The 26641-nt window shown below is 40.5% G+C and overlaps 1 pseudogene; it reads right to left on the bottom strand.

Moving 5' to 3' along the window:
• Nucleotides 1-5502: 5502 nt before the first annotated feature.
• LOC101094894 lies at nucleotides 5503-6497 on the bottom strand (annotated as a pseudogene).
• Between the last annotated feature and the right edge of the window lie 20144 nt (nucleotides 6498-26641).

Below are 26641 nucleotides of genomic sequence, written 5' to 3'. Positions count from 1 at the left end.
CAGCTGTAGGAGGGAGGTGGCCAGGCTCTCACAGTCATTACAAATCCTTTTCTCCTGGGACTCTGTGCTTCTTGCCAGCTGGGAGGACCACACAGACAGTCTACCTTTTAGCTGTGCTGTGGAAAAGCAAAAGAGTGAAGATCTGGTCCTCTGCATGATGTGGGTGGTGAGATGCCCCCACCGTGGTTAACAGTGGTGAACAGCCTGGGAGGCACAGGAAAGGTGGGTGAAGGGTGACCTTTATAAAGCTCTGACTCACTCCCGCCTTTGACTCGAAGCCTGGGCAATACAGCCTTGCCTGACTCATTACTATTTAAAGCTGCAGCCTCTTCTTTTCTCTTCGTTATTTTCAGTTCACATTTTCCATGATGTTTTCCTGTTTGGAATGAGCAAAACTTTCTCTTCTCCCCTGGGCTTTTTTGGGGTTCCCAGTTCTTCCCAGGTATGCTATGTGTGTGGCAGGGGGTGGGGAAGACAGGGGTTATAGACTTCTGAGCAAGTCAACCAACTTTTTCATTCTTCTCCATGCCATGTTCCATTATCTGAGGGTCAACGTTTGGACTCATAAAGACCTTCTTAGAGTATTATAGGTAGTAACCATTTTATGTTACTTTGCTGATATGACATTAACATATATATGTTATATATATGTTGCAGATTTTCCTGAAAGAGTATTGATCTTGTGATTTTGTAGATTGCATTTTGGGTACCATCAGCTTAATACAACAGACAAAGAACTCAATAGAGTTATTTAAAGAAGAGGGAATCCAAATGGCCAATAAGCATATGAAAAGATGCTTGACCTCATTACTAATCAGCAACATTTCTAATTAAAGATAATGCAAACATTTCAAGTGTATTATCACCCAGTCCTGGTGATGTGCCAAGGGAAAGGGGGCACTCACATTCAAAACTCCTTTCCTCTACATCCAAGTCCATTTTCACTTTGCTTCAGTCATCATCCATCCTGTTGGGGTTCATCTAGTGGGTCATTCGTTTCTAGGGGGTTGGTAGTATTACCAATTTGGTGCTTCCGGCATCTTTCATTCATTTTTATCATTGGAAAGGCAGCAGCAGGAACCTTTGGATTCTCCTATTACTTTCCCTCACTTACATTATGTGGCAGACACCCTCTTCATAGCAAAGATTGATCATGTTAGCCAATACTTTCTTTTGAGGAACATGGAGTGGCCAATAGGAAGTCTCAGCTTCATACTGAATGATTGTGGCCTTTGTGGAGGAAGACATCTTAAATCAGCAAAGTCCAGAATTATGGAAATAAAAAGGAAATACTTATTTAGACGGTTTATTATTAGTTGTGATAGTCAGAGGAGCCGCTGACTCTCCCATTTGTGTTTCCTGCTCCCTTAGATTCTGGCTACAAGAGGAATGAATCCACTCTAGGAGGAATATTGGTGTCTTATTTGCTCAGAGCATATATTACAGGCTATTGGACTGTTATTTGATCTCTCAAAATGTTGTCTCCAGTAGTGTTGTCATTCTATCATTTTGTAAGACCAACTATTTATGGATGAGGAGGTACATGGAAACATAAGTAAACCGCATGAACATTAGATACTTACTTCCTGATTTCTTCTGTGATACAATGAAGAGATGGTGTTGTATGTGATACCATGATCTTGAACAAAGTATTTAGTGAGTCCGTGCCTGGTGGGACTGTGGCAAACGAGGAATACACATCCATGCAGAGAATGAGTATCTATTCCAGTAAGGACAAATTCTGTCCCTTCATATTCAATGTAATCAGTTGCTACCAGATAGCAATTTGGTCCTCAGACAGTGATGCAGAATGCAAGCAAGACTCTGGTGTGCTGAGCAATATGATAGCCAGAATTAATTTTGTTATTAAACCTGTGTATCACTCTTTCTTTGCCACCGTGACCATATCGTCCATGAACCTAGTCACTAGAGTGTTTAGAAAGAGGTTGACAGATATCCACAGGGGTATAATTTGCAACATGATTATTGAGAACTTCCTATGCAATGACTACATTTTCTGAGCACTCACATGGGTCCAACTACTCTTTCTTGACTCTCTCTCTCTTTTTAATGCGGCTCCACACCATAATGGAGCCCAATGCAGGGCTTGAACTCATGACCCTGAGACGAAGACCTGAGCAGAGATCAAGAGTCGGATGCTTAACTGACTGAGCCACCCAGATGCCCACAACTGTGCCCTTATGCTGGGCCCATTTAGAGTTGCTCATCCTTCATTCAAACCTTGTTACCAATCATCTAATCTTATTCTTCCAAACGCCTGGACCTTGCATCACAAGACTAATTGCTTAAAATCCTACATATTGGAAAATTCTCCCTTTCTCCATTGTCCTCCAAGGCCATTCTTGAGTGAAATTGAAATGGTATAGCATTCCATTTCTCACTGGCACCATAAATCAGGCTTGATTTTCCTCCTCAGTCAACTGATCATATGAACTCTCAGAAGTTTGGGACACCAATATGGCAGGAGTAACTATGCTGGAAGTATGGGCCTCTGGTAAATAAGTTATATCTTAAAGATTTGTTCAGGGGCGCCTGGGTGGCGCAGTCGGTTAAGCGTCCGACTTCAGCCAGGTCATGATTTCGCGGTCCGGGAGTTCGAGCCCCGCGTCGGGCTCTGGGCTGATGGCTCAGAGCCTGGAGCCTGTTTCCAATTCTCTGTCTCCCTCTCTTTCTGCCCCTCCCCCGTTCATGCTCTGTCTCTCTCTGTCCCAAAAATAAATAAACGTTGAAAAAAAAATTAAAAAAAAAAAAGATTTGTTCAAACCTATTTCTGTTTATGTCATATCCATTTGATGATGGACTGATGCAGGGCTTGCCTGAATTTATGGCTCCGTGGATTAGAAAACTCCCATTTCATGATGTCAGTGTTCATGGATTCGTGGCATTCGGGTATGTTGAGAAAGAGCTGTTTTTTAAATTTTTTTAATTTATTTTTTATTTTTTAATTATTTTCCTCCCATTTTTTTTAAGAAAGAGAGAAGGAGAGAAAGAGTGAGGGGGATAGAGAGAGAGAGAATCTAAACAGATTCCATGCCCAGCATGGAGCCCAACATGGGGCTCTATCTCACAGTTTTCAGATCACGGCCTGAGCCAAAATCACGAGTCAGATGCTTAACTGACTGAGCCAACAGTCACCTCATAGAAAGAGCTGTTTTTAAAAAAGAGAAAGGAACATGACTTTCCTACCAATCTGTGAAGGTTTGCAACTATGATTCTCCTAACACTTCTTTCTGCAAGCTTCATTTAGCAACTTGATCAATTACAAATCAAACATCATTGGATCTGAGGTATCTCAAAAGCCAAATGGCCGAGTTGGGCCAGCTGGAGAACCTTCTCTTGCTCTGGACTCCTTTTAAATTGTCAGCCTTATGGTCACTTAATCATCACTTCTGGTATTTTCTGCTAATCGGGATAGAGAAAAATGCATTAGACAGATCAGTATCTGCATGCGAGGTGCCAGAGGCTGTATTGATTTGCTTCACTAAGAAGACTACATCTGGAATACTAGCTGCAATTGAGGTCAAACCTAATTAAGCTTAGAATAAGCCACTATAATTCTCCAAGATCCATCCATCTTCTGCACAGATTACATAGGCAAACAAAATGGGATTGTGATAGTGTTGATTTTCCAAGTCTTGGTAGCATTAATCTTTGTATTCTTATAGGAACTATTATTGTCTTTGGCTTACTATTTGTATATGGAGGAAAGCTCCAGGAGCTTCCCTTTGACTGAACTCAGGAACTAGGGAAAGAACTAACATGCGTTCATATATCCATTGAACCACTGTTAGGTGGTCCAGGCCTAAACTCTGCTATCAGCTCCCCTTCAGCCTTGGTCCACAATTGTGTTACGAGGTCCCAGGAATTAATGATAACTCAGAATAATGCAGTCTAACGATGCCATAAAGGTCTATATATCTCCTGTTTCCTACTGCACAGTTACAATGGCACAGGACCACCGTTTCCTTTGGGGAAGACCAGGAAGGATATTTGAAACACACACTATTATTGCAAGCTCTTTGCTTGAGGGTTGCTAAGGTTGTCCCTTTTTTCAAGGAATTCTGGCTCAATTCTGAGATCAAGTTCTCAGAATTGGATCAGATGATGATCCTTTGTCGTGCTGATGGAAGTCAAGTTTCTATTCACCCGTTTGAGTTTTTCAAGTCTTGGGTCAAGTTGGACCTTAGTTAGCTGTCTTAAAGACCACAGGGTAGAGACCCTTATGGGATCAAACCATTCTGACTGTCTTTTCAACCATGTGGCCTAGCATGCTCGCTTTGCCTCTGGTGTTTGTGCCAGCCTATCAACACCACTCAGATCCGAAAGCCCTTCTCAGTGGCAGCGTCTTGCATTTTCACTTCTAGCTTAGAGTACAGCCACTACAGTGATTTTCAAAGATTCTGTCATCCTTCTCATCAAAGTATTTCTCAATGCTTTGGTAAGGGAGTGTTTTTTGAACACTGTCAAAGGTGGGTGAGTGGATGAATTACAACAAATTTACTCCAGCATTCTTTGCTCCTTACCTTTTTTTTCTCCTTACATTGTATTAAGGAATTACATGACTATTGACTTTATTTACAAAGTCAGTAGGCCACCACTGAGTCAAGAGTTCTGTCAGCCATTTAGAACCACTCCCAGATGCCTGAGTGAGCCCATTTATTTCATTTATTATTTTTTAAAATGTATTTATTTATTTGTTTCTGGTGAAAACCTTGTATTCTTCTTCATGGTTCAAGCTTGTTTTGAGAAAGTGCAACATTTTAATTTATGGTTTGGAATAGACTTTCAGCTGTATTAAACGATGGAGAGATGAATTGGTTACCTTACCAAAGTTAAATCAAGAAGATTCAAGTCAAAAGGTTAAATCACAGGTATTTCCTACCGCACCAAAACCCAGCTTTCCAGTACTTGGTGCCAGAGGCAAGAACTCCAACAGGGAAGTGCCTCAGGTCAGGAAGTGAGCAGAGCCTACCTGCGGAGCAAAAGGCCTAGAAGTTTCCATAACCTGGTTTTACCCATTTGGTAAGCTCCCTTAGAAAATAGGGACAATGGATTACAATATCGTACGTGTCTCTGACTTGTGTTTTCCTAAACATCTCACACAGTAAATTACTACCCTGAACATAGTATATTCAATGTGGGGGTCAGATAGGCAAACACTAGTTCAATTTCTCAGGGTTGTGGGCCACTCCCACCTGAAGAATCTAGGAACCCAATCTCCATCTGGAATATTCCTTGTGATCCCTACAGACCAAGAGCCCAAACTCACAACTTAGAGGGATAAAACCAAACAAAAAGCGTACGGAAAGAATCCATGGCATAAAGGGAAGCAACTTCAAGGCACAGGTTAGGCATGCTGCCAAGGGCTGAGTAAATGTCTTCAATGTGAAGATCTTACCCCTCTTTCCACTAGTAAGCAGTGGGAACAATTGAAGCTGGAATCCTAGTCCATATCTGTCCCTCTCAGGGTTACCAGAAAAACTTCAGTCCTGGTTAACAACCCTACTGTTACATGTTATAAGTATCCAAGAGATCTAAATAAGACTGTGCAGTTTTGAAGATAGAAGGCACTTTCTGGTTTGCAGTGTGGAGAAAATGATTATCCATCACTGAGCGCCAGAAACTGCAGTCATCAGCACAGTGCTATGGCATGCAATGTCAGCTCACAAAATACCTCTCTCTCCCTAGTCAGAGGCAGACAAATAGTGGTAGCACTAGGGTTTATTAAGTTGTGGCTTAGTACAAGAACTGGGGCTTGCCCATGGTGCTGCTCTTGATGTATAAAGCCTGGACATTCCACCAATTCTTCTTGAGCAATGACACCAGGAAATTGACAGCTAAGTAGATGTTGTACACAAGCTCATCATCTGTCATCTTCACATGGCCAACGGCCACTGCCAGACACAGCAACTTCTTCATCTGGAATTTGATCATGGACTTCACCTCATCCACTTTGGCCACCATGTCCTCATTGTGGGTCAGCAAGGAAGGGACCTTGCCAGGCCTTGGCCAGATTTGTGGGAGCTCCTTAATCAGAGATCCTGAAGCCAGAAGGGCATCATACTTCTTGGCCAGCTTCTTAACTAATTTTTTTTTATTCTTGTTGAGTTTCTTCAGTCTCCATGTGGGGAACATCCACAGGCTTGGCTTCATCACGGTGCTGCTGGTCCCCCAAAACACAGATGGTGAACTTGGGGTGGGGAGTGGACTTAAGCCTGACAGTGCTCCAGAAGCATTTGTCCTTCTGAGCATCATTGTTCTTCAAGATGATCTGAAACTCCACCATCTCCAAAAACTTTAGGCACGTGCACTGGTTCCCATGAAGGACTTTCTTCACCACCTCATACAGGGTGTCATGGGAGACTTTGCTGCTCATGGTGCCACATGCCATAATAACTGGAAAAGAGAGTTGTGAACCCCTTCTGGTAAATAAACTCATATCACTAAATTCAGCTGCAAAATCTCTTAGTTCTTTTAGTGTGCCCCCTCTTTTATCAGTTATTCTGTAACTGATGCCCCAAGGGCTTGTTGATGCCCCTGACTCTAGTTGTAGGCTTGGAGCCTCTGAGAAGTAGTATATTCAGGCAGGGGAATAATTGGTATTTCTGTGATGATATCTACCTTAGATAATGTCTTTCTTGGTTGTTCTACTGGACAGGACCAGCGTCATCAGATAGAGAAAGAGGGGCTCCTTCCACTGGCAATAAATTTCTGTTGGCAGATTTGGGAGGTTAGATGTCCTCAGAATCATTCAAATTGTCTCAAATGTAACCATTTCTATTCTCAACATCTTATTCTTTCCAAATCAGTGCTCTAACTTGTACACAAGAGATCCAATCAGGTTGTTTATTCCATCTATGTTGAATTTTGGGCATCCCACAGAATTGGACTCGGCATCTAATTTTTGTAGCCACTTTCTTTCAAGTTAGTTATAGAAACTGACTCCCTGGCTATGTCTTGAGTAGAGAATTTAAATCCTCAACTTGTCATTTTATTTTTTAAACTTGTCAATATAGTTGGAAGTAGCCAATTATTTTGGTTATCTATTGCTGTGTAACAAACCACTTCAAAACTTAGTGACTTAAAATAATAACCCAATCATTATCTCTCACAGTTTTGTGGATTGACTGTATTTAGTGGTGACTGCTAAGATGACAAGCATCAGAGGGACAACAGAACCTGGGACATTCAAGACAGATAACCAAAATGGCTGGTAGTTGATGCTGGATGTTGGTTGGAAATTTGGGTGGGGTTATCAGCTAAGGATACCTTGGTTCTACTCCCCAGTAGTCTGTCTCACAGCTGCTTGGGCTTCCTCACAGCATGGCGACTAAATCCCAAAAGGGAGTATTCTAAGTGAGAAAAGCAGATACTGCAGATCTAAAGCCCTGCCTCTGAAGTTAGTTACAAGGATTAATTTTGTCTTTCTCTACTCACTGAATCAAATAATAGGGATGGCCTATGTTCAAGGGAAAGGGAAGGAACAGATGGATGAGTGACAAAAAAATCTGTGACCATCTTTAATCCACCATACCGATCCACTTCCCATATAGCAGCAGCCACTTGGTCCTCCAATGCCTACACGAGTTCCACCTTCTAATGCTAACTAAATCTGCATTGATTTCAAACTATAATCAATCTCACATTCCCATCTTCTTGAAGATTGATTGCCTATAATCACTTAGTGTATTACTTAGGATCCTTAATTGCAGACCAAATAATGCACTCTAACTAGTTTAAGCAGAAAAGGATTTATTATAGGCCATTAAGTCACTTACAAGAATGTCTAGGAGGGCCAGAGAAACAAAATTGAATGCTATGCAAGTAGGAGCAAATAAGCCATCGGATACTTCCAGTGGGAACCTTGATGCTGCTAACACTTGCCACTCGGGATCTAGGGGTCAGAGAGTAGACCTAGAACCACTCCACAGAAGAATGAAACACCACTGCCAGTGAGTTTGCCGAAGGACGTTACAGCTGTGGTCTCATGGATCTCACTTCTGCTTTCCAATTGAGCATGTGTGGAACTCTGGCTGCAAAGATATCTTGGAAATATGATCTTGTTTTCCAGCTTCTAGATCAGGGTTCCTAACTTTGACATTATTGACATTTTAGGCCAGATGCTTTGTTGGGGGAGAGAAAACATCCTGTATGTTGTAGGATGTTTAGCAACATCCCTGGCCTTTATCCACTAGATGCCAATAGCACTGGCCAGCACCTCTTCACTCTCCTTCAGGTTGTGATAGTCGATAACATTTCTTGTTACTGCCAAATGTCCCCCTGGGGAGTGGCTGAATCACCCTCTGCTGAGAATACCACTCTTGGGATCATAAAGGCATGATAGAGAGAAGTAAAAATGGGACTAAGTACTGCCACAAACAGATTAGTGGCAGGGTAGTTTAGGAGAAAAAGAAATTCCATGATATCTCAAGGATCAGTGTTACAAATAAAAATATCATTTGAGATATACTCATACCTATTACCACAGTGGATTGAAAAGATCCAACCAGGCTGTGGTGAATGAGACAGTCAGTGGTAAATCCCAGGCCATTTTTTTCCCGATGATGTTGACAATTAGAGTTTGGAATAAGAAAAGCTCTTTGAATGTGGCCGCCTTCAGATAAAACTCACTTTACAGCTCCCTTGTTTGAGGTTCTGGCAATCTGGCAGAATGGTTCTTATTGTGCCGGCGAGGGCAAGGTGCTATTAATCTGTCTGCATTTCTCACTACACAACCAGCTTAAAAACCCTAACACGACTCCAGAAGCGCAATATTAATACCAGTGTCATCTGACACTTTTTCACGTTCTGTTCTTCACAACTTTTATTCCTCGAATCCAAGTTCTACTGTGTTTATTTTTAAAAAGTGACAAGGGGGAAACTGGGAAACTAGAGGCGGAAGGGAAGAGTCTCTACATTACTGTGGATAAGGAGTTTTCATTCTGTGCAGCTATAAGGATGTCAGTCTCATGGGAAATTGCTTTTGATACAGAATCCCTGGAGAGACAGATGTGGGAGAGACAGTACTGCTATGTTGTGGGGACAGCAGATGGTGAGGGTACAGTTGGTCAGCCAGCTCTAATCTTTACATTAAAACAAATATTGTGATGGGATAGAAAATTGAGTTAGCAGGTTTTAATCTGCTAATTCCTGATACATTGGTTGGTGCTGGTATATTTATTAAGCACTTACCATGAGCTCAGTCCTATGAAAGATAAAAGGAAAGGAGAAGACATTGGCTTGCCATGAACAACCATTGTCAATTATTCATCACTGTTTCCATTTAGCCAGAACTCACAACATGCCAAACATTGGTTGAACTGCTTTACATGCATTACTTCATTAAATGTTTGAAATAACCCTGTAGGGGATATACTTTTATTATTTCCATTTTACTTAGTAAAAATGTTGTGATCAAAGTCTCATAATTGAGCTACATTTTGAAATCAGGTATATGTACCTAACCACTGTTTTTACTGTATAGGGAAGACAAAAGTCTTAAACTCTCCTTAAATCGTTAGGTAGCAGTCTCCATAGTTTCCAGGTCTACTCCCACCAACCTCAAGTCCAGCACAAAGAGAGAGGCTCTCTTAATAACCCTATATTTCCCAATTGTCCCCACAAAGTCCCAACACTGAGTTATCTCGGATTGATTTCAGCCCTTTCTTGAACAGAGCACTGGTGGGGAGGGATCAAATTAGAGTATTTGACCAAGTCCAATGGCGAACTGGATCTCCAGCCCATAATCTAGCAACCTTGAGGCTCAATAAGGCAATGTAAGTTGGAGCCAGTCTGTGCTCCACTTTCCCTGCTTCTGGAGGTCAGTGGGGTTTAACGGAGAGCTGAGCTTCCCCCTCCAACCTCACGGCAAGGAGACTGAATGAGGCAGTGTGAAGCAGGGCTACTCAACACTCTGCTTTCTCCACCTGTCTTCTGAGCTGCCACCCTCCCCGCCCCCTGCTGGCATCAACAGGTAGAATGAGGTGGTGAGGGGCGGAGCTAATTGACACTTTACTCCCGCCCTTCATGAGTTGGGACCAGTAGGGAGCTGAACTTCTACCCCTTCCCCGAAATGCTATGTCAGCCCCCTGCGTTGTAGCCCTCACCCCCCCCCCCCCCATCGCATCAGTAGGGAGCTGAACTTACACTCCCACTTTGAGATAATAAGTTGGATTGAGTCGGTGCACCACTTTTTCAAGAAAGATGTTAATGGGCTGAGGATGGGACTGACGGCCTACCACATCTGTCTGCAACAAGGTGGGGTGATGGGAGTCTTGGCTCCACTTTTTGGAGGCGATGTCAGTGAAGTTCAGCAGGAAACGGAGCCGATACACCCGGCCTTCACATGACTTCAAAATAGGAGGACTTCCTGCTTAAAAAATGAAGATTCAGTAGAATCCAGAGCCTCATACTATATCCAAAATGTGCAGGATACAATAAAAAAATCACTCCTCATACCAAGAAACAAGAACATCGCAAGTTGAATGAGAAAAGACCATCAAAGATGCTAACACCAAGGTTAATCAGAATGGTCTGGCAAGGATATTCAAGCAGCTGTCTTAAAAATGCTTCAGCAAGTGATTATGAATTCTTTTGAAACAAAGGAAAAAGTACAAACTCTCAGCAAGGGAGAAAAGTTATAAAAAGAACAAAGTGGACATTATAAACTTAAAAATAACGTAACTGAAGTTAAAAATTCACTGAATGAGGGGCGCCTGGGTGGCTCAGTCGGTTAAGCTTCCGACTTGGGCTTAGGTCATGATCTCATGGTCCATGGGTTCCAGCCCCACGTTGGGCTCTGTGCTGACAGTTCAGAGCCTGGAGCCTGCTTCGGATTCTGTGTCTCCCTCTCTCTCTCTCTGACCCTCCCCGGCTCTCTCTCACACACATTCTCTCTCTTTCTCTCAAAAATAAATAAACATTTAACAAAATTTTTAAAAAATTAACTGGAGGAGTTCAATGCTGGAGCAGAAATGAGAGAGGATTGAACCAGTAGACTTGGGGATATACCAATACGGTTTACCCAACTTAAATAACAGAGAATAATGTCTCTTCATGTCTTCTCCCCTTTTTTTAAAATGGATTATTTGGTTTCTAGGTGTTGAATTTTAGAAGTTCTTTATATATTTTGGGTAGTAACCCTTTATCAGATATGTCATTTGCGAGCATCTTCTCCCATTCCGTAGGTTGCCTTTTAGTTTTGTCGATTGTTTCTTTCACTGTGCAGAAGCTTTTTATCTTGCTGATGTCCCAATAGTTTATTTTTGCTTTTGTTTCTCTTGCCTCAGGAGACATATCTAGTAAGAAGTTGCTGCAGCCAATGTCAAAGAGGATACTGCCTGTGTTTTCCTCTAGGATTTTGATGGTTGCCTGTCTCACATTTAGGTCTTTCATCTATTTTGAGTTTATTTTTGAGTCTGGTGTAAGAAAGTGGTCCAGATTCATTCTTTTGCATGCTGCTATCCAGTTTGCCCAACACCATTTGTTGAAGAGGCTGTCTTTTTCCATTAGATATTCTTTCCTGCTTTGTGAAAGAGTAGTTGACCATGTAGCTGTGGGTTCATTTCTCAGTTTTCTGTTCTCTTCCATTAATCTATGTGTCTCTTTTTGTGCCAGTACCATACTGTCTCGATCACTACAGCTTTGTAACGAACAACAGAGCAAAAATAGACTGAAAGAAATGTGAGCGAAGTCTCAGAAACCTGTAGTACAATAACAAAAGAGCTGACATCTATGTTATTGGCATCCCAGAAGGAGAGCAAAGAGAAAGAAGTATTGAAATGTTTGAAGGAAAATATCTGAAAACTTTAGAAATTTGGCCAAAATCATAAACCTATTCAAGAAACTGAGCTAACTCCACGCAGGATAAATAAGCGAGGCCACACAAAGACACATCATAAATGAACTTCTGAATACTACACATAAAAAAAAAAATCTTGAAAGAAGCCACAAAGAAATGAGGCGTTACTTACAGACAAACATTGGATGATAATGGATTTCTCCATCTGAGACCAGAGAGGCCAAAGAACAGTGGCACTACATTTTTCTTTTTAGATTTTATTATTACTATTATTATTTTAAATGTTTATTTATTTTCTTTTTCTTTTTATAAAATATTTATTTATTTTTAATTTTTTTAAATGTTTATTTATTTTTGAGACAGAGAGAGACAGAGCGTGAGCAAGGTAGGGGCAGAGAGAGAGGGAGACACAGAATCTGAAACAGGCTCCAGGTTCTGAGCTGTCAGCACAGAGCCCGATGTGGGGTTGGAACCCACGAACTGTGAGATCCTGACCTGAGCCGAAGTCGGGAGCTTAACTGACTAAGCCACCCGGGTGCCTCAAAAATGTTTCTTTATTTTTGAGAGAGAGAGAGAGAGAGAGAGAGAGAGAGAGAGAGAGAGAGGCAGAGAAAGAGGGAGACACAGAATACAAAGCAGGCTCCAGGCTCTGAGCTGTTAGCACAGAGCCCGACATAGGGCTTGAACCCACAAACCGTGAGATCATGACCTAAGCTGAAGTCAGACACTTAACCCACTGAGTCACTCAGATGCCCCGGATATTTATTTATTTTTGAGAGAGAGAGAGAGGGAGGGGCAGAGAGAGAGGGAGAGAGAGAATCTGAAGAGGGCTCTGTACTGAGAGCAGACTGCCCAATGCGGGGCCTGAACTCAAAAACTATGAGATGGTAACCTGAGTTGAAATTGGATGCTTAATTGACTGAATCCCCCAGGCGCCCCAGCGCTAAAGTTTTCAACTATTAAAATAAAATAACTCTCGACCACAAATTCTAAATCCAGTAAGCTCCATGGACTTAGAAGGAAAGAGAGTTATACACAAATTTCTGTTAACAGTAAAAGGGTGTATGGCTACCTGGGAGACCAAATGAACACATGTCACCTCAAATATAACGGATAATTACAGCCATTTTCCACTTCAACTAAAATATTTTTGCTTCTCTTACTTTTGTGATCATGACTCTTTCTCCATTCTTTTAGAAAGAATATTGGGTGCCTTCCACTGTTGACAAGTCTTAAAACATTTACATTCTGCTTTCTCTTCCCAGTGTGTAAAATTCTCTTTGCTCCTACTAAGGAGTAGCTCTGACCCAGGCCAAGTAGACAAGACTGTATTAGGAATGAATGTCTCTTTGTGGCACCATATAAGGCATTTTGGGGATGAAATCCTTGACCTGTCTTTGCTCTGACCACCAGGGATTACTTTTAACAAACCACATTTCCCTGAAAAAGAGGTTGGATTGAATTGGGTCAAATAGTCATAACGCTGACACCAAACTCTTACCAAGATTAGACTTCTGCCATTCAGCAGGACTAGGTATTTGGTTATGGAACACACACACACAAGTTGGCTTATTCGGTCCCCCTCATGCAAGTACTTTAACAGATGGGCCTACCAGAAGGAAGACAGAGCCTCAGCAAACAGAAGTGAGGAAGAAGCTGAGAAGCATTGACCAGCAGGAAAGACCAGAAGCTCTGCCATTTCAGCTTAGATTAAAGGCTCCATCAATGCCTGGATTCTCTTCCTGGAAATTTTTAAGCACCTTTAGCCATTCTAAATTTGATTTAGCAACCTTAATCTTACTGAATATTCCTTCTATTCCTTAAATAGATTGGCCCATGTACGATTATACCCGTTTCTTAGATGAGAAAATCACTGTACAACTTTTACACGGTTCAGGTCACTGGTATCTCGATCTGAAAGCTATTTCAGTATTCTACCTGCTGTCCCATAGACCTTTGCTATAGACTTGAATCTCCATGTGACTTAAACAATTCCCTCCATTCTGGTCCCTCGCTGACAAGTAGGCTCCAAATAGACTTTGCCACTCAGTGATGAGGAGGTAATTCTGTCATGACTAAATGGATCTTGCAAAGAATCGTTGAGGAGAGGCCCTTTTCACTTGGGAAACCACAGCTTGAAGGCTCAAAGCTGTGAAAGATAAATTAACCTTCCCTCGGACTCTGTCCAACCTGCCAAGCAAACTGGAAGTAATTATTTTATGTGGAATGCTTATTGCCATTACAGTGGCAGGGACTTGATTTCACCATTTAGCAGACCCATCTGTTCCTTTGTTGGCAGGCACTCTGATCGCATGTCACCTGGGGCCCTGGCACTCTTGGGTCTTGATTGCAGGGCATGTCCGAGGCGAAGATGGGGGATAGAGAGAGAGAGTGAGAAGACCTGGCTTCCACCCTCAGTCTAGCTGGGGAGATGGGAATAAGTGTGAAATGATAAATACCCTTGGAGACTTGTTATTACCAAAAGAGTTGATCAGAGAGTTCATATTTCAAAAATTAGCACTAATGCACTGTGGTCACAGCCCAGGTTCTACCACTAGGGCTAACTCTGTGATCTTGGGCAAGTTACATAACCTCCTGTGTGCCTCGATTTTCTCAATTACGAATGGGTATAACAGCGCTTACCTCACTGAGCATTGAATGAAAGAGGTGTAAAGTGCTTAGCACATAATAAATATTTGGTAAATGTTAGCTTTTATGATATTGCTCAGAGGAGAGAGAAAGCCTTGGAGTTGATCCAAAAGGGCTTTCTTTGGATTGGAAACAGTGTTTTGTCTTTTCTGCTCTGCTCCCACCCCATTTCACAGCAGTGTCTGTCTCACTGGTCACACTTGGCTGGTCTAAGCATAGTCACGAATGACAAAGGAGCCAATACGCCTTCTTCTCCAGAAAATGTAGAACTAGAAACGTCTTCACCCCCTTGGCGGCTGAGACAGTAAGAAATAAAACTTGGGAGATGGTAGCCAAGTTTCCTGCTATGTGGGATGAGACACACTCCGAGTCCCAGCTAAGTATTAAAACAAGACGAATTCAGGGTTTAGTAACATCAGTAGTCTCCAGCTTCTAACATATTGACAGTATTTCTCCTTGATAGGGAGGTTTCTGCAGTCCTTGTGCCTTAATTACCTTTCTGATTGACCCAATCTAATTTTTCAGACTAGATAATTACCTCTCATTTCCTTATGGGGAGAAGTTGCCAGAGATTTTTATTTAGAGCAGGAGCCATTTGGTGTCAGGTACCACATGGCTGCAAGAAATGATGGGCACCTATGAACCATCACTTAAGTTCTTGCTGAGATGGTGTTGTTGTCATGATGAGGAATACACATTACAAAAACAGCCTTACATCTTCATACGCAACAAACCAGTTGTGACAAATGGCCTGCCACTGTGCTCCTGGAACTCTGATTTCTGACAGAGACCCCAAAGAGAAGGAAACGGATCTACCATTGTTCTGATTTTATGTGCCAGGTAGCCTGGCCGTTGTAGCCAGTCAGCCTTGGCTTTGACACTGTTTCTCTCTCTACCTCATAATAGCGGGGGCAGGATTAGCTGGTGGAAGGCATCGGTAGAGGGCCTGGCACAGGATAAATGCTTGACAAATGACAGGAATTAGTGTTATTTTTAGTGATAGCTCTCCCGAATTTGCTAATTCTGTCCTTTTAGCTAGATCACAAATCTTCTTAAGCAGGGATGATAACACGTTGGCATCTTCTGAAGTCTTGGATTATTGATCCTGTATCATTCACTTTATTTCTTCATTTTTTGGTGTGCTTTTTAAAAATGCGTGTGTGTTTGTGTGTGTGTGTATAGTTTGACAACACATTCATACAATCATGTGACTACCACCACAACTGGAATTCTGTCACCCTCCCTTCCCCCCAGAAGCCCCTTTGCAATGATACTTTGCAGTCACATCCTCCCCCGACCCTTGGCAGCCACTGATCTGTTTTCCATCCCTATACTCCTGCCTTTTTCAGAATGTCCTATCAATGGAACCATATAAGTATAATGTTTCTGAGATTAATGGGTTTATTTCTGTACTCTTCTGTCTATTCCATTTATCTGTATGCCTATCCTTATGCCAGTACAGAGTCATGATGATTCCTGTAGCTTTGTAGCAAGTTTTGAAATCAGGAAATGTGAGTCCTCCAGTTTGTCTTTTCTGAATCCCTTGCATTTTTATATAAATTTTAGGCTCAGCGTGTCAATTTCTGCAAAGAAATGATCTGAGATTTTGACAGGGATTATGCTGAATCTGTAGATCAATTTGGGAGTGCTGACATCTTAAAAAAATTACATCTACCACTCTGTGATTATGGAATGTCTTTCCACTTACTTAGATCTTCTTTAATTCCTTTCAACAATATTTTATAGTTTTCAGTGTATGAGTCTCACATTTCTTTTGTTAAATTTATTTGTGAGCACTTTACTCTCATTGATGCTATTGTAAATGGAATTGTCTTCTTTTTTAATTTTTTTTAATGTTTATTAATTTTTGAGAGACAGAGCATGAGCAGGGGAGGGACAGTGAGAGAGAGAGACAGAGACAGAGAGAGAGACAGAGACAGACAGACAGAATCCAAAGCAGGCTCCAGGCTCCGAGCTGTCAGCACAGAGCCCGACCCGGGGCTCGAACCCACAAACTGCGAGATCATGACCTGAGCTGAAGTCGGACGCTCAACCGACTGAGCCACCCAGATGCCCCTGGAATTATCTTCTTGATTCTATTTTCACATTGTTCATCACTGGTGTATTGAAATATTCTTGATTTTTTAAAAATATTCATCTGATATCCTGTATCTTGCTGAACTCACACATTAGTGCTAATGATTTTTTTTTGTGGATTTTTAATATAAAAGATTCACCCATCTGTAAATAGAGACTTTTACTTCCTCCTTTCCAATCTGGATTTTAAATGTACATTTTTTTGTTTTGCTTAATTGTTCTGACTAGAACCTCCAGCACCATGTTGAATAGAAGTGGTAAGACATCCTTGCCTTGTTCCTTATCCTCATCCTAGAAGGGAAGTCTTCATGATTGAGTATGATTTCAGCTGTGGGTTCTGTCATAAAATGCCATTTGTTGTGCTGAGGGAGTTCTCTGTAGTTCTAGTTTTCTGAGAATTTGTATCATGAGAAGGTATTGGATTTGGTAAGCAAAATGCCATAGTATTTTCTTACCAAACTTCAGCCACCCTTATCTACTTTTGTATAAGACGTGAGGTTTAGGTTAACATCAATTTTTAGTAATTGAATGTCCAATTGTTGCAACGCCATTTGTGGAAAGTCTAATCCTTCCTCCATTGAATTGTCTTTCTGTCTTTGTTTAAAACCAATTGGCCACTTTGTGTGGGTTTCTTTATAACCATTGTATTGTCATTTTCCTGTGCCTTTACCAGTTCTACACAGTATTGCTTACCATAGCTTTATGGTGGTCTTAAAATTGGATGGTCTGAATCCTCTCCTTGAAATTATTTTTCAAAAAAATGTTTGGCTAGTGTATTTGCCTTGCCTTTTCTTATAAACTTTAGAATCTGTATATATATATATATACATATACATATACATATACATATACATATACATATACAGAATCTGTATATATATATATATATACACACACACATACATATATATATACATATATATATAATAAATAGATATCCATATCTATATATCTACATATATTACCCCCAAATCCTAACAAGTAATTGATTGGAATAACATCAGATATACAGATCAGTTTGGTGACAATTCACATCTCAACTACACTGAGTGTTCCAATCCACTTATATGGCCTGTCTCTGCATTTACTTTGAGGTTCTTTGATGTATTTCACCAGCATTTTGTAGTTTTGGCATACAGAGTTTGCACATGCAGATGTACACTTGAGTATGTCATATTTTGGAGCTACTTTCAACTGTATTGATTTCAGCTTCCTATTTTTGATTGATAATGTCTAGAAATTTGTTTTTTTGGGGTAAATTTGTCTCTTATTTTTGCTAAACTGCTTTATTATGTCAGAGAACTTTCTCCTAGATTTATTGCCTTGTGTTGTTGTTGTTGTTGTTTTTAAATACATGGAACTGTTGCCTGTGAATAGGAAGAGTTTAATTTCTTCTTTTCCAATCCATATGACTTTTATTCATTTTGCTTGACTTATTGCATCATTAGGACCTTCAGTATAATTTGAATAGGAGTGGTGAGAGTTGACGTTCTTGTCTGTTCTTCATCTTAGGAAAAGAAGCATCAGTCTTTGTCCATTATATTGTCAGTAGTGTGTGTGTGTGTGTGTGTGTGTGTGTGTGTGTGTGTGTATGTGTTTGACCCTCTTTATCATATTATGGATGTTTCTATTCCAAGTTTGATGGGAGTTTTTACTTGAAATGATTCTTAATCTTTCTGCTTTTCAGAATAATTTTATATGTTTATGTGTTTTTTGTTCTTTAGTCTATTAGCATGGTGAATTTCATTAAATTATTTTCATATGTTAAACTAGCTTTACATTCCTGGGATTAACCCCATTTGTCATGGTGCATTATTCTTTTTATGTATTGCTGGATTTTATTTGCTAGTATTTGGTTAAGGATTTTTCCTATGTTCATGAGGTATATTGGTTTATGATTTTCTTTTCTTTTACTGTTTGTCTGGTTTTGGTATGAGGGTAATGCTAGCCTCATAAATGAATCTGGAAGTATCCTTTCCTTTGCTCTTTAATGTCTGTGGTTCTGTAGTGAGAGTCCACCTTTCATTTCCGATATTGAAAATTTATGTCTTCTCCCTTTTTTCTTTGCCAATCTTCTTAAAGATTTATCAAATTTATAGATCTTTTCAAAGAACCCACTTTTGTTTTTATTGACTTTTTTCTATTGGCTTATCATTTTATTTTATTTTTTTTTTAATGTTTATTTAGTTTTGAGAGAGAGAGAGAGAGAGAGAGAAACAGAGACAGAGTGTGAGTGGGGGAGGGGCAGAGAGAGAGAGGGAGACACAGAATCTGAAGGAGGCTCCAGACTCTGAGCTGTCAGCACAGAGCCCGATGCGGGGATTGAACCCAGGAACTGTGGGATCATGATCTGAGCCGAAGTTGGAAACTTAACTGACTGAGCCAGCTAGGTGCCCTGGTTTACCATTTTAAATGTCAGTAACTTCTGCTGTTTTTTTTTCCTTTCTTCTGCTTGCTTTGGGTTTATTTTTCTCCTCTTTTAAAAGTTTCATAGGGGGGAAGCATGGACTGTTGATCTGAGATTTTTCTTATTTCCTAATACAAACAGTTAACCATTAATTGTACTCTAAATCTTGCATTAACTTTTTCCCACAGATTTCAGTATGTTGCATTTTCTTTGTTTAGAAAATGCTTTCCAATTCCTTTTGTTATTCATCCATATATTATTTAGAAATGTATTATTTAACTTTCATGTGTTGGGACAATTCCAGTTATCATTCCATTATTTATTTCTATTTTATTTTATTTTTTTATTTTTTTAACGTTTTTATTTATTTTTGAGACAGAGAGAGACAGAGCATGAACGGGGGAGGGTCAGAGAGAGAGGGAGACACAGAATCGGAAGCAGGCACCAGGCTCTGAGCCATCAGCCCAGAGCCCGACGCGGGGCTCAAACTCACAGACCGCGAGATCGTGACCTGAGCTAAAGTCGGACGCTTAACCGACTGAGCCACCCAGGCGCCCCTATTTATTTCTATTTTAATTCTATTATAATCAGAGAAAATAATTTATGTGATTTCAAATCTTTTAAATTTGTTAAGGTCTGTTTTATAACAGTCTGTTATAATAGTCTAGATGCTTGCGTGTTTGCTGTTTGATGTAATGTTCTATAAATATAAATTTATTCTGGTTTGTTGACAGTGTTATTTGGTTCTTCTATATACTAGCTGATTTTTCTGTATACTTGTTTTACTGATTCCCAATAGAGGAATGTTGAAATTTCCAACTATAGTTGTGGGTTTGTCTGCTTCTCCTTTCAGTTAGGTAAGTTTCTGCTTCATATATTTTGAGTCTTTATTGTTAAATGCACCCACATTTAGGGCGGTTAAGTCTTCTTGGTGAGTTGATGTTTTTATCATTTATAATGTCCCTTTTTATCCCTGGTATTTTTTATTGCCATAACATCTTCTTTGCCTAACATTAATTAGACCCTACAGATTTACTTTGATTAGTTTTTGCACAGCATTTCTTTTTCTATCACTTTACTTATAACCTAGCTATCTCATTATTTTTAAAGTAACTTTCTTATAGACAGCATATAGTTGGGTCTTGCTTTTCTTTGATCCATTCTGGCAATCTATCCTTTTTACTTTGTGCATTTAGACTGCTTACATTTAATGTAATTATTGATATGTTTAGATTTAGCTCTATCATTGTATTATTTGTTTTATGTTTGTTTCCTCTATTTCCATTTCTCTATTTTCCCTTTCTTCTTTCAATTATTTATGTATTTTTAGTATTCCACTTTAATTTGTTTTATTCAGTTTATAACCATATCTTTGCATAGTTTTTAGTGGTTGCTTAAGGGGTTAAAATATACATACTTCACTTCTTATAGACTACTTAGAATTAATATTTTCCTACCTTAAGTGGAATGTATAAGCCTTACCACTGCATAAAACACTTTATCTTCCTTCATTTAGGTTGTATTAGTTCAGTGCATAGTTGCACTAATGAATCTATTGAAACATCAGAAGTCCCATCAGAGAAAGCTATAATTTTTGCTTTCAACTGTCATGTGTATTTTAAAGAACTTACGAGGAAAAGCATAATATATTCCTTTTACCCAGATATTTACCACTTGTGTTGTTGTTCTTTCATTCCTGGTATTTCTTATTTCCCTATGGGATCAATTTCTTTTATTCTGAAGAACTTCCTTTAGTTCTTTAAGAAAAGATCTGCTGAAGATGAATTTTCTCGGTTTTCCTTCCCCTCAGAATTTCATTCTTTCTTCTTTATTTCTAAAGAATACCACTGGATATAAAACTATGAGGTTGACAATTTTTTTTTCAGCAATTTATATGTTGTTCCACCATCTTTTGGTTTCCATGGTGTCAGATGAGAACTCTGTGTTTCCTTAAATAATTGTTCCTTTCTATGCAATCCCTGTTTTTCCTCTGGCTGCTTCCATTGCCATTACTCTGCAGCATTTTGATTATGACATATCCAAACGTGGGTGTTTTTCCTTTTCTTCTTCCTCTCCATCTCCTGTCTCCTCCTCCTCCTCCCTCTTCTTTTTCTTCATTTTTTTTTTTTTTTTTTTTAGTTTGGAGTTTGCCAAGCTTCTTAAATCTGTTCGTTTATGTTTCTCACCAGATTTGAGGAGTTTTCAGCTATAATTTCTTTATTTTAGTTTCATTTAATTTTGTATTTTGTGTCTTTATCATCTTATGGGATTCTAATGACATGAATGCTAGACCTTTTGATATTGTCCCACAGGTTTCTGCAACTCTGTCATTATTTTTTCCCCAAACTTTTTCCTTTCTATTACTTAGATTCAGTATTTCTTTTGATCTACCTTTAAGTTCACTAACTCTTTCTTCTCTCATCTCCATTCTGCTCTCAACCCAAAAAGAAAATGTTTTATTTCGGTTAATGTGTTTTTTAGTTCTAATATTTATATTCTGTTCTTTAAAAATCCTTTATTCCTTCTATTTATCTGCTGAAACTTTCTGTTCTTTTTTCTTTCTTTCTTTCTTTCTTTCTTTCTTTCTTTCTTTCTTTCTTTCTTCTTTCTCTGTTTCTTTCTCTGTTTCTTTCTTGCTTCCTTGCTTTTTTTCTTTCTTTCTTTTAGAATATTCATTCCTACTGTTTGGAGCATGGTTAAATAGATCACTTAAAATCTACATCTGATAATTCCAACATCTGTGTCATCTTTAGATTAGTATTTGCCGACTATCTTTTCCCTTTTCAGAGGATCCGATTTTTCTTGTTATTTGTATGCAGGTTAATTTTGAGTTGTATCCTGGACTTTTTGAATATTATGTTAGGATACTCTTGCTTTTATTAAATCATATGGAGAATGTTATTTATTTGTTTATCAGGCAGTCAACCAGATTTTATTCAGGTTGTAAGTTCCTACCCGCTTCCTCTGAGCTATTGGTCTTGGGTCAGTCAAGTTTCAAAGCCTTTGCAGTGTGATTTTTGTCTCTGTCATGTGAGTGCCATACAGGTGCCAGTTTGGGGATGATGCAGTGGTCTGTACCATGTAGTTCAGATCTTAAAGTTGTTTGGCCTCAGATCCATGTATGCACAGCTCAGGGTGAGTGAAGGAGTTTGTACAAAATATTCTGGCATCACTTTCACTAGCTCTTTACTCTGTGACCTCTCAGGCGCTAACTGGCTCACAGAAACTTCATTTCTTGGTCTTTTGATTGGAAAGCTGTTACTTAATTCCTCCTCTCTGCCATGCCCTTCACACAGTATGTCTGCTTCTGGGGCTAAGTGGCCGCAAGATACATAGAGAAAAAGAACAGTGAGCCTTGTCCCTATGTTCTCTGTCAAAAAGAAGGATTCCTTCCTTCTAAGTTTAGGTACCTGCTCAGCTTCTGGTTCCATCATTACCACTGCCTCTGACTGATTGGTTGCCCAGGGGCTGCGGTAAGAGAAAATGGGAAAAATGGGATTTTTTTTCAACTCTCTCTTTTCCAGAGGACTCCCCTTTCCCACTTCTTAAACCAGAAGCTGAGCTTTCTTGAAGCTCTTCCTGTCTCTTTCCATTTATAGTTCTAGGTCTCAGGATGTCTTTGAATCTAGGTCAGGAATTCCTGGAAGAGGAAAAGTGGGGAGCATACCACGCGTATAGTATTACTTAGAGTTTTGAACTTTTTCCCCTAACCTTCCTGCTGCCATTTATTTTTCAGAGTCCTTAGCTAGCTGTTCCATGCATTTTGTCAGGGTTTTTAGTCTCGTTGAATGAGAGAGACAGAATGGAATGTGTCTATTGTATTTGGAGCACAACCTGAACTGTCACTTGATGGGGTGTGGGGGGAGCTCTTCTGAGACTTAAGCTAATCTCTGGTCCTTTTGTTTCTTTTTTAATTATAAAAATCACTTAGAGTGGTACAGAGCACCTGGGCTCTGGAACCATATGCCTGGGTTCAAATCTTGATTCCACCACTCTCTAGAAGTACAACCGTTAGTAAGTTGCTTGATAATGGTGATTTGAAGAGAGAGCTTTGATGATAGAAATTACTTCATAGGGTTCGTATTACATGGGTTCATATTTTATAAAGCATTAGAACTTTTCTTGGCACCTAGTAAGTGATACATAGACTAATGTTTATGGGCTCCATAGAATATAAGTGTCTTTGAAGGAAGGAAATTCTGTATTGCCCAATTCCCTTGGTGTCTCACTTCTCCTTTTGTTTGCGGAAGGTTACAGAATAGGGTAAAAAGTCCATTGGGCATTAGAATCAGGATGACCTGGACATAAATCAAGTGTAAAATATCTAGCCCAGTATCAGTCACATGGGGAGAAAAATGTAAATGTTCCCTCTTCCATAATTTAAGGAAAAATGTACTGTGTTTGCAGTCTGCCATTCTTGATTATTACCCTAGTCCTCCTTCCTCGCCCATTCACCCATCAATTCATTTCTTCATTCGTTTATTGATTCATTGATTCATGTGTTTATTTCTTTTTTTTTTTAAGTTCATTTATTTATTTTGAGAGAAAGACAGAGAGCGAGAGAGCGAGAAAGAGAGAGCAGGGGAGGGAGAGACAGAGTCCTAGAGAGAGAGGGAGAGACAGAGTCCCATGCAGGCTCCATGCTGTCGGCACAGAGTCCGATGCAGGGCTTAATCCCCGAACTGCAAGATCATGACCTGAACTGAAATTGGGAGTCATATGCTTAACTGACTGAGCCACGCACGTGCAGGTGCCCTGTTTATTTATTTCCATAAAATGTCTAAGTACCAACTTTGTGCCAGTTGGGGTGCTGAGTACCAGGGAAATAATAATGAACAAAATAGACATGGTTCCTGCCATCATGGAACTTCCATCAATCAAAGAGTCATCTGAACACACAATTACAAATTACAGTGGGTATATTGAAGAAAAAGTACATGGGGCTTTCTGAACATGTAACAGAGGGATCTAACCTAATTGTCAGAGATGAGAGAAGAAGGTGGTCAACAATGGCTTGAACTGAGACCTGAATAATGACTGGGAACTCAATTGATAGGCTGGTGGAGTAGGGCAGGGTAGAGGATGAGGAAGAAGGTTCCTGGTAGAGAGGACAGCACCTTTAATGGCCCTGTGATGAAATGAGAGTGGCATTTTAAGGGGACAACTATTATGATAGAGGAGGTGGTTAACGAGGGAGTCCAGAGGAGAATGGCACCGGAAATGGGCAAAATAAGATAGAGAATTAGGTTGGGCCAGGCCTCCTAAGGTTTATGAAAGAAGGTATTTTAAGAATAAGATGAGGAAATTGAATGTTTTTTTCCTGGGGAGAGTGGGATAGGAGAGACAATCATGTGATCAGATTTATTCTAGAAAATAATACCACTGACCACCTGCATTTGGGGAAGAGGTTGAGGCTTACAGTCATTGTTCCTCGTCAAGATTTTCTTGGACAAAACATCTTCCATGATTACTTCCTCTGAGCTCTTAAGAGGCATCACAACCTCTTCAGGATGAAAGTCAAAAAGCTTAGCATCACCATTCAGAAATATGGCTGGTGATGACATCTACTGCCTAATGCTCTCCCCACACCTCCTGGATGTATTTTGTTGGTTTAGGCAAATTGTTTCAAGCTAACATCAAAAACTTTAGGGATGAGTTCTCTTTTTGTGAGAAAAAAAAGAAAAGAAAAAGAAATAGATCCACCAAGAGAGGTACAAATGGGAAATGAGAGTTCCCGTGATATTTGAGTTTCTGGATCCGGTCAATCCTGAAACCACTTCCACTCCTAGTTTTTTCCATGGTTTGGGTTTCCTGGGTCAACACATTTGCTTTTGTGCTTGTGCCAACTTGCAACCTAAAGAGTCGTGTCTAATGCATTCTTTTGAGAAGTTCTCAGGGACCAGGTTTTGCTTTGTGCGCTAATTAATTTAATCAAGGATTAGCTGGGGTCACCCTGCCCTTTGGATTTAAATAAAGCTTGGCACAAACTCTCATGCTACACGCAGAGGAAAAGGGCAATGTTTTCCCTTCATGTTTGCTTGTGTATTGGAGGGGGGGCAAGAGATAGGGGTGGAGGGTGGAGGGGTTGTGTGAAAGTTCTCTGGCAGCTGGTTCTGCCCTCAGTGAACTCCCAACTGTATTCCGTTCTCATATTTGGCCGCGGTTCTCCTTCTCTGCCTCTCAGATCAAGAACATGGCCCCATTAACGTCGATTGCCCCAAATCTTTCTTTCTTCCCAGGCATCCGTGCATTGGGTAAGACTGGCTCCAAGTCTTGGTGACAGAGATGTTGACATTTCAAAATTGCAGACAACTTAAAAATACACGTTAGACATCAAATCTTCTTGGAATATGCTGGAATTTCTCAATGATCACTCTTCGCTACACACTTCTGCCTGTCATCATGCTGTTCTCACCTTACCTCTTACTTAGTTGCCCTAAATTCTCTTGAACTTCCTATGCAGACAGGTTTCTTATCTTCTGATTCCACTGTCTTCCTATAGAAGCTCCCATGCTGAGTGGCCTGGACACACATGCCGCTGATGAATACAGTCCCCTCCTTATGGAAAACTCCCTGTTGGCTGTTAAATAAAGGGTTTTTTTTCACCCCACTACATCATCTATTTCCACTCTGTTTTTATCTCTTTAATATCTCCTTTACTTTCTATTGTTTTAAAAAATTTTTTAATGTTTTATTTATTTTTGAGAGAGAGGGAGAGCACAAGCAGGGGAAGGGCAGAAAGAGAGAGCAAAAGAGGGAGAGAGGGAGACACAGAATCTGAAGCAGGCTCCAGGCTCTGAGCTGTCAGCCCAGAGCTGGACGTGGGGCTCGAACCCACACACCGCGAGATCATGACCTGAGCTGAAGTCAGACACTTAACCAACTCAGCCGCCCAAGCACCCCTCCTTCCAAATGCAGCAAAAACAAGCAAAAAAAACTCTTGGCGTGATTCCTAATGGTGTGCTTTGCTCCCGTTGAGCAAATGGCTTTGAAAGGATCACTTTCACTCATCTGCTGGGATCTGGGGAGAGGCCCCAACTCTCCCCACTCCTGTGACTCACTCATTCTTAGGCACCAAGTTGGCATCGGCTCTGGGCAGTCTATTTGGTGTCATGCAACTCTTCCCCTCTCCTCCCTCCCTCCATGCCCAAGGGGAGATTTGGCAAAAGAAAGAAAGAAAACCAACCTGAGTGGGGTCCAGCTCTTCTCTTGCGTTTTTTCTCCCAGGTCTCATGTTACTTGAATGAGGGGCTCTCTGCCGATTGAACCTCCCGTGTTCAGCTTTTTAAGCTTCCCTTTCTTCTCCTGCCATGAGAGAGCTTGCAGGGGCGCAGGTGTGTTACCTCTTCCCTGGCATGGAGGCGGGACAATGCTCCTGCTTAGGTCAGTCTCAGAAGGACAGGATCACTCAGCCTCTGACCCCCCAGTAGCTGGCCCTGGCCCTCCCCCGCCAGCCCCTCCCCCGCTTCGGCTGTCCGTTCATGCACTTTGTTTCAGGAAACGCCAGTGGTGGTGGCTGATCTTTCATCCTGGGCATAGCTGTCTTCTCCTTGGACACAGGAGAGGGAAGCCCAGAGAGGGCAGAGCAGTGAGGTGTGCCTTCTGCGGTATAAACACGTGGCTATACCACTTCAGTGGTGGAGTAGATTTTCTGAACAACTACAGCC

This window comes from Felis catus, chromosome E2, assembly GCF_018350175.1.
Source record: "Felis catus isolate Fca126 chromosome E2, F.catus_Fca126_mat1.0, whole genome shotgun sequence".
In the NCBI taxonomy this organism is placed as follows: Eukaryota; Metazoa; Chordata; class Mammalia; order Carnivora; family Felidae; genus Felis; species Felis catus.
The sequence above is the reverse complement of the archived record's forward strand: the minus strand, read 5'-3'. Positions and strand labels throughout refer to the sequence as shown.